Source organism: Dermochelys coriacea, chromosome 2 (genome assembly GCF_009764565.3).
Source record: "Dermochelys coriacea isolate rDerCor1 chromosome 2, rDerCor1.pri.v4, whole genome shotgun sequence".
Lineage (NCBI taxonomy): Eukaryota > Metazoa > Chordata > Testudines > Dermochelyidae > Dermochelys > Dermochelys coriacea.
Window position 1 is genome coordinate 48647756 of NC_050069.1, and position 8570 is coordinate 48656325.

The 8570-nt window shown below is 44.2% G+C and overlaps 1 long non-coding RNA gene across 1 annotated transcript; it reads left to right on the forward strand.

Moving 5' to 3' along the window:
• Window positions 1-319: 319 nt before the first annotated feature.
• On the forward strand, window positions 320-5487 carry LOC122458437. The gene is made up of 3 exons (XR_006278486.1): window positions 320-330; window positions 1914-1919; window positions 5275-5487. It is a non-coding gene; the product is annotated as an uncharacterized LOC122458437 (long non-coding RNA).
• Window positions 5488-8570: the final 3083 nt, after the last annotated feature.

Genomic DNA, 8570 nt, shown 5'->3' on the forward strand with positions numbered 1-8570 from the left:
TGGCCACTGACTATTTATACTGTAAGAGTTTTGACATAGGAACCTGTCTTATTATGTAACTAATGTGCTTCACACTCCATCCATCCTAGGTTTCTGTATACCACCCATCACCACAGTATCTAACATCATACCTATCTTTAAAACAAGGAACAAAAAGGACTCAGGGACCAATCAGCCTAACTTTGATGCCTCGAAAGGTATTGGAACAAATGATTAAATGATCAATTTGTAAGCACCCAGAGGATAGTATATAGTGTTAAAAGGAATGGCCACCATGGATTTGTCAAGAACAAACCATGCCAAGCAAACATAATTTCCTTCTTTGACAAAGTTACTGGCCTAGTGGATGAGGCAAGCAGTAGACATGATATATCTTGATTTTAATATTGCTTTTCACACAGTTCCAGATAACAGTCTCCTAAGGAAACTAGAGAAATGTGGTTTAAATGGAATTACTATAAGGTGGGCGCACAACTGTTTGAAAGGCTGGCTCAGAAAGTAGTTATCAATGGTTTGCTGTCAAACAGTGAGGGTGTATCTAATGGGGTCCCAAAGGGATCAGTCCTGGGTCCAGTACTATACAGTATTATCATTCGGATTTCGATAATGGAGTGGAGCTTATGCTTATAAAATCTGCAGATAACACTAAGCTGAGAGGGTTTGCAAGCATGTTGGAAGACAGGATTAAAATTTTAAAATCACTTTGACAAATTTGAGAATTGGTCTGAAATTAACTACATTAAATTTAATAAAGACAAATGTAAAGTACTTCATGTAGGAAGGAAAAATTAAACGCACAGCTACAAAATAGGGAATAACTGGCTAGGTGGCAGTACTGCAGGAAAGGATCTGGGGAATAGAGTGGATCACAAATTGAATACAAGTCAACAATGTGATGCAGTGCAAAAAAGGCTAATATTATTCTGAGGTGTAATAACAGGAGTCTCAGATGTAAGACATGGAAGATAATGGGAGATAATTCTGCTTGGCACTGGGGAGGTCTCAGATGGAGTACTGTGTCCAATTTTGGGTACTACACTTTGGGAAAGATGTGGAAAAATTGGAAAGAATCCAGAAGAGAGCAACAAAAGTGAGCAAAGGTTTAGAAATCCTGACCTAAGAGGAAAGGTTAAAAAAATTGGCATGTTTAGTCTTGAGAAAATAAGACTGAGTAGGATACAGAGAAAGGTGATCGATTGTTCTCCATGTTCATTGAAGGCAGGACAAGTAGCAATGGGCTTAATGTGTAGCAAGGGAGATCTGGGTTAGATATGGAAAACTTTCTAACTTTAAGGGTAGTTGAATTCTGGTATGCTTCCAAGGGAGGTTGTGCAAACCCCATCACTGGAGGATTTTAAGAACAGGTTGGACAAACACCTGTCAGAGACAGACTAGGTTTATTTGGTCATGCCTCAGTGCAGGCCGCTCAAGGTCCCTTTCAGCCCTAAATTTATGTGATTCTATCTCAGGCTCTTCCCAGGTAAGTTAGATCTTCATGGGGACTATATAAAAGTCACATTGTATTAATATGCCACCTGTTACTATGATAAACATTACTAACAGGTTTCACTGTATTTTTATCATTAAAATATCTAGTCTTCCTTGTCTGAGACTTGTGAGCATCCACTCAACTTTAAGTAACTATGGGCTTGGCTACACTTGCGAGTTACAGCGCAATAAAGGAGCCCCATTCCTACAAAGAGCTGGAGGCGATACTTGGGGGCGACCTCACCTCCACTCCGAGTACCACCATGGACACTTCAGAGCCCAGTTCAACAAGATGGGAGGAGAAGGAGGAGGAGGAGGAGGAAAGCGGGAGTGAGGGTGCTGAGGTGGAGGAAGACACCCCGGAATCCCTAGATGCAGGCAGCTAGGAGCTGCTCTCAAGCCAGGAGGAAGGTAGCCAGTCACAGCTGCCGGTGCTTGGGGAAGGACAAACACCAGAGGAGGTTCCTGGTAAGCGGCTTTTATTTTGGGAAAGAAGTTATTCAGTGCGGGCTCTTGGGATGCGGGGGGTTAGGGCTGCATGCACGCCTAGATGTGGAATAGGGTGTTGATGTGCTCTCTCACATTGTGGTAATAGGCCTCAGTGATCTCTTCGAAGATCTCATCCAGAACTTCGGCAATGCACTTGGCAGGTTTCTTGGGAAAGCCACTCTGTTCCTTGTCCCAGTAAGACTAACTTGTCCACACCACTGTGCCGTGAGGGGCGGGGGGACCATTGCTGCACACAGGCAAGCTACATATGGGCCACATTGCAGTCGAAGACCCTCCCTTGCTTCCCAGGTCACCCTCAGCTGCAAGATATCTTCCAGGACGAACTCCCATGGAAAATGTGGGGACAGTGTTCAGTATAGGAGGCCCCTGCCACTGTTGGCTCTTCCCAAGGCACAGAATCCCAGAGGACAGTACAGCCGTGAAACAGTCAGTCACACTTGACCCTGTGCTTACTCACCATTTTGGGGCTCCCGTGGGTTATGTGCACTCGCTTTGGGACAGGCAAATTATGCTATTGTGTAGACTGTGTTTGCCCTTAAGTATGGGGGAATCATTGCTCTGTCTGGTGTGAACAATGCTGCCTGTGTTACAATTTGTCTTTACAGATGCAACCTTGAGATATCAGCCGTCCGTGTTATCACCGGCCGAAAGACTCCGAAGAATCAGAAAGAGGCCACGTAGAAGCAAGGAAGACATGCTGCATGAAGTAATGCAGCATTTAAATAATGAAAATCAAAAAGTGCAGGAGTGGTGGGACAGTGAAAGGAGGATCCGCCAGCAGAATGAGGGGCGCCGGCACAAAAGAGCAGTGCTCTGGCAGCAAAGCACGGATCGGCTGATAAGCATAATGGAGCGCCAAGCGGACTCGATCCAGGAGCTCGTAGCCATGCAGACTACTGTGCCTGACCCCCCTTGCAGTCCTTTGTCCCAAAACTTTCCCTTGTGCCCCCATGTCACCTCCAATCCACTTTCCCCAACATCTGGGTTCTTACCACCACAGCTGCCTCCAACACCTGTAGCTTTACCACCCAGCCCTGAAAACTATGACCCTTATACTGCATGGTGATGGGTGTTAAGTGCAATGGGTAGCCATCTTGAAGTGCAACATTCATTGCTCAGGAAGTCTGCGTATGATAACAGGACATACATAAATCTGTGATTGTACTGTGCCCCACCCCACCACCTGGCCCTTTGTTTCCCAAGCAGTTGTGTTTCTTTTCAATAAATGAATTTTTTGGCTTTGAAAACATTATGCAATAATAAATAAAATAAAAGATACCTTAGCCAAGGAAAGAAACAGGCACTTCAAGTCACCATAGCAAACACAGATTCCTACTAACATTAGAACCACTGCACTTCATTCCCTTGCAGGGCACCAGACATTACTGGTGGCTTTCAGCCTCAAATTGCTCCCTCAAGGCATCCCTAATCCTTGCAGCCCTGCGCTGGGCCCTTCTAATAGCTCTGCTCTCTGGCTGTTCAAATTCAGCCTCCAGGTGTTGAGTTCCAATTTCCATGCCTGTTTGAATTGTTCACCCTTCCCTTCACAAATGTTATGGAGGGTATAGCACATGGATATAACTGCAGGGATGCTGTCATGGGCCAGGTCCAGCTTCCCATACAGAGAGCACCACTGGCCCTTTAAAATGGCCAAAAGCACACTCCAGTAACTCTGCACTAGCTCAGCCTGTTGAACTGCTTCTTGCTGCTGTCAAGGCTCCCTGTGTAGGGTTTCATGAGCCATGGCATTAAAGGGTAAGCGGGGTCTCCAAGGATCACAATGGGCATTTTGACTTCCCTTACGGTGATCATCTGGTCTGGGAAAAAAGTCCCAGCTTGCAGCTTCCTGAACAGGCCTGAGTGTGTCATGCACCTTTATGGACCAGCCTGCATTAATGTCAATGAAATGCCCACAGTGATCCACAAGTGCCTGGAGAACCATAGAGAAATACCCCTTCTGATTAACGTACTCGGAGGCTAAGTGGAATGGTGCCAGAATTGGAGTGTGTGCCATCTATTGCCCCTCCGCAGTTAGGGAAACCCATTTGTGCAAAGCCATCCACAATGTCATGCACGTTACCTGGAGTCTTCTGGGCAGGATGCGATTAATGGCCCTGCAAACTTGCATCAACACGATTCCAATGGTCAATTTCCTCACTCCAAACTGGTTAGCAACCATCGGTAGCTGTCTGGAGTTGCCTGCTTCCAGATTGCAATAGCCACCTGCTTCTCCACCGTCAAGGCAGCTCTCAATCTCGTGTTCTTATGCTGCAGGGTGGGAGCAAGCTCCTCACACAGTCCCATGAAAATGGCTTTTCTCATCCGAAAGTTCTGCAGCCACTGCTCATCACCCCAGACTTGCATGACAATGTGATCCCACCACTCAGTGCTTGTTTCCTGAGCTCAAAAGTGGCATTCCATGGTGGTGAGCATGTCTGTGTATGCCACAAGCAAACTCATGTCATATGCATTACTCAATATCATCGTCTGAGCCCTCACTATCACTTTGGATCATAAGGAATAACTCGACTGCCAAACATGACGTGCTGGCAAGACTCATCAGCATACTCCTCAGCAATTCGGGCTCCATTCCCGCAGACTGAAAGGGAAGGCAGAGCATGCAGTACAAAAAATGTTGAAAGATGGTGCCAATTGTGGACAGAAGCACAGGGATTACTGGGATGCAATCCGATGCATCACAGGGTGTTGTGACAGGACCCAGAATGCCCCGCACCTCCCACCCCCTTCCCACAAGCCACAGCGCCAGAATAGGAAGAGGTGCTCTGTGGGATAGCTGCCCATCATGCACTGCTCCCAGTGCCGCTGCAAGTGCCACAAATGTGGCCATGCCAGTGCGCTTGTTCCTGTGAGTGTGGACAGACTGCAGCGCTTTCCCTACTGCGCTCTCTGAAGGCAGGTTTATCTCAAAGCACTCTACATCTGCAAGTGTAGCCATGCCCTCTGAGTGGGAGAATGCCCTGGAGCCAGAGAGAAGGACAAGGGAGGAAAGAAAGAGAAAATTGTGGCAAGATGGCAGAAGGGAAATAAAGAGAGGTGAGTGGGATGAGACATAGAATGGGAAAGAGGGGGAAGATAATGGTAATGTACAAAATATTATTTATTGTGGGATAGGGAGTGTGATGGGATATCTGCCGCACAAAAAGCCTGAGCAGGTTAAAAAGGGCCAGTTAACCTAGGGAGATGGTAGGTAAGATCCTTTGGGAAATGAGTCTAAGGGGGAAAACAGTTCAAGAGAGTTGGAAGTTTTTCAAAGAGTTATTAAGGGCAAAAAAGAGCAAACTATCCCACTGCCTAAGAAAGATATGAAGTATGGCGACAGACCACCTGGCTTAATCAGGAGACCTTCAATGATCTGAAACTCAAAAAAGAATCCTACAAAAAGTGGAAACTAAGTGAAATTACAAAGGATGAATATAAACAAACACCACAAGTATGTAAGGACAAAATTAGAAAGGCCAAGGCACAAAACAAGATTAAACTAGCTAGAGACATAAAGGGTAACAAGAAAACATTCTACAAATACATTAGCAGCAAGAGGAAGACTAAGGACAGGGTAGGCCTGTTACTCAATGCAGGGGGAGAGGACAATAACAGAAAATGTGGAAATGGCAGAAGTTCTACATGACTTTTTTTGTTTCAGTTTTCACCAAAAAGTTTAGTAGCAATTGGACATCACACTTAATGAATGCCAATGAAAATGAGGTAGGATCAGAGGCTAAAATAGGGAAACAACAAGTTAATTATTTATTTAAACAAGTTAGATGTCTTCAAGACACCAGGACCTGATTAAATACATCCTAGAATACTCAAGGAGATATCTGAGCCATTAGCAATTATCTTCAAAAAGTCGTGGAAGACAAATGAAACTACAGATGACTGGAAAAGGGCAAATATAGTGCCAATCTATAAAAAGGGGAATAAGGACAACCTTGGGGATTAAAGACCTGTTAGCTTAACTTTAGTACCCAGAAAGATAATGGAGCAAATAATTCAGCAAACAATTTGCAGACACCTAGAAGATAATAAGGTAATAAATAACAGTCGTCATGGATTTGTGAAGACCAAATTGTGTCAAATAGCTTTCTTTAACAGGGTAACAAGCCTGTGGTAGACTTTAGTAAGGCTTTTGATACTGTCTCACATGACCATCTCATGAACAAACTAGGGAAATGCAATCTAGATGGAGCTGCTATAAAGGTAGGGGCATAACTAGTTGGAAAACCATTTCCAGAGAGTAGTTATCAGTGGTTCAGTCAAGATGGAAGGACATATCAAGTGGGGTCCTGCAGGGATTGGTTCTGGGTCCGATTCTGTTCAATACTTTCATCAATGATTTAAATAAATGACATAGACAGTACAAATATAAAGTTTGTGGATGATACCAAGCTGGGAGGGGTTGCAAGTGCTTTGGAGGATAGGATTAAAATTCAAAATGATCTGGACAAACTGGAGAAATGATCTGAAGTAAATATAATGAAATTCAATAAGGACAAATGCAAAAGTACTCAACTTAGGAAGGAACAATCAATCAGTTGCATACATACAAAATGTGAAATGACTGTCTAAGATAGAGTACTGCAGAAAGGGATCTGGAGGTCATAGTGGATCACAAGCTAAATATGAATCACTATAACACTATTGCAAAAAAAGCAAACAGCATTCTGGGATGTATTAGCAGGATTATTGTAAGCGAGACACAAGAAGTAATTCTTCCACTCTACTGAATGCCGATTAGGCCTCATCTGGACTATTGTGTCCAGTTCCGGGTGCTACATTTCAGGAAAGATGTGGACAAATTGGAAAAAGTTCAGAGAAGAGCAACAAAAATGATTAAAGGTCTAGAAAACATGATCAATGAGGGAAGATTGAAAAAACTGGGTTTGTTTAGTCAGGAGAAGAGAAGACTGAGGGGGGCATGATAACAGTTTTCAAGCACATAAAAGGTTGTTACAAGGATATGGGAGAAAATTTGTACTTCTTAACCTCTGAGGATAGGACTAGAAGCAATGGGCTTAAATTGTAGCAAGGGCAGTTTACGTTGAACTTTAGCAAAAACTTCCTAACTGTCAGGGTGGTTAAGTTCCCTAGGGAGGTTGTAGAATCTCTGTCATTGGACATTTTTTAAGAGCAGGTTAGACAAACACCTGTCAGGGATGGTCTAGATAATACTTAGTCCTGCCTTGAGTGCAGGGGACTGAACTAGAAGACCTCTCAAGGTCCCTTCCAGTTCTATGATCCTATAGGCTGAAACTGAAGGAGAACCAGGTACTGATAAATTTGATTTAACTTTAAATTTAACTGATAAAATAACTGATGATGAAGCACAGCTGGGCAAGGGCAGGCTGTGTTTTTATAAAACCCAGAAGGTGAGAACAGATGGGGGCTGCAGGGAGGAGCTCTGCTCTCACTTCCCAGAGAGAAAGAAGGTGTGGCTAGGGACAAGGAGGACTTCCAGGGGGAAAATAAGCCCTGGTATCCTGCCTTGGACTACAAAATCTTACAAGAAGCTGAGAGGGGTGAAGTAGCCATTGGGAGTGGAGGAAGCTTGGACTGGTAAACCCAGAGGTGGACCAGAAACTAGATAAGTGAAGTATGAAGGAGCCCAAGAAATATTTGGGTCTGAGATTGAGTAGACTGTGGTCGCAGAAAGAGAGTTGCTGGGCTCTAACTCAGAGTAGTGGGCTGGCCTGGTTCCCCTACCAGTCACTGGGAAAGTGGCACTGGACATGGTCAGAAGACTGCTTGATATGACATAGACAGCTTGTACAACAGGACTCTGAGACCCCAGAAGAGGAGGACTGAATAGTGACCTGGCTAGTGGGCTAAGTAATGAAGAGGGAGCACTGGGAGTCCCAGAGAGAATGAGGCCATGGTGCAAGCAACCGATGGAAAGAGTGCCAGATGGTGTGAGAGTTAAACTCCAGACCCAGTCACAAGGAGGCACCCAGCAGTGAGTGAGACCTTTACAAGGAGCTAATCTTGCTAAAGATGTCCAAGAATTGAAAGGGGGCAGGCTATGAAGGAGGTATAGGAAGGAAAGTATATTTCAGCGAATCAGAGTGGAGCAAGTTATAGTAGCCAGTCAGATTAGCTAAATAGTGATTAGCATATTAATATATGTTTACTGGAAATATCCATGCAATCTCTATGCAAATCAGACCCTCTGAGCTGAAGTGCTGGGAATTGCAGTGCTGAGAAATAAATATATGAATATAGGTCAGTGACTAGATAGCTCCCTGCGCGCTGATTGGTTGAGACAGTTGTTCAGTAATAATGCCCAAGAAACGGACAATCTCCATATTACCTGACTTGACTGCAATGGAATTGTCTCAGCCAATCAGAATATAGATATGCCCACTGTCCCTGATGCATGTTTTTCTGACATACTTTCTGCCAGTAAATAACTCCAGTATTCAACACTTCTTAGCAGAGGAGACTCCAAGGGGCATATAGCAGGTAAGTAATACCCTGCTGTGGAATTACACACCAACAATCTAAGCATGAAAGAAGAAAGAAGAAATTTATGTAGGAAATTATTATGTCTTTTTCAG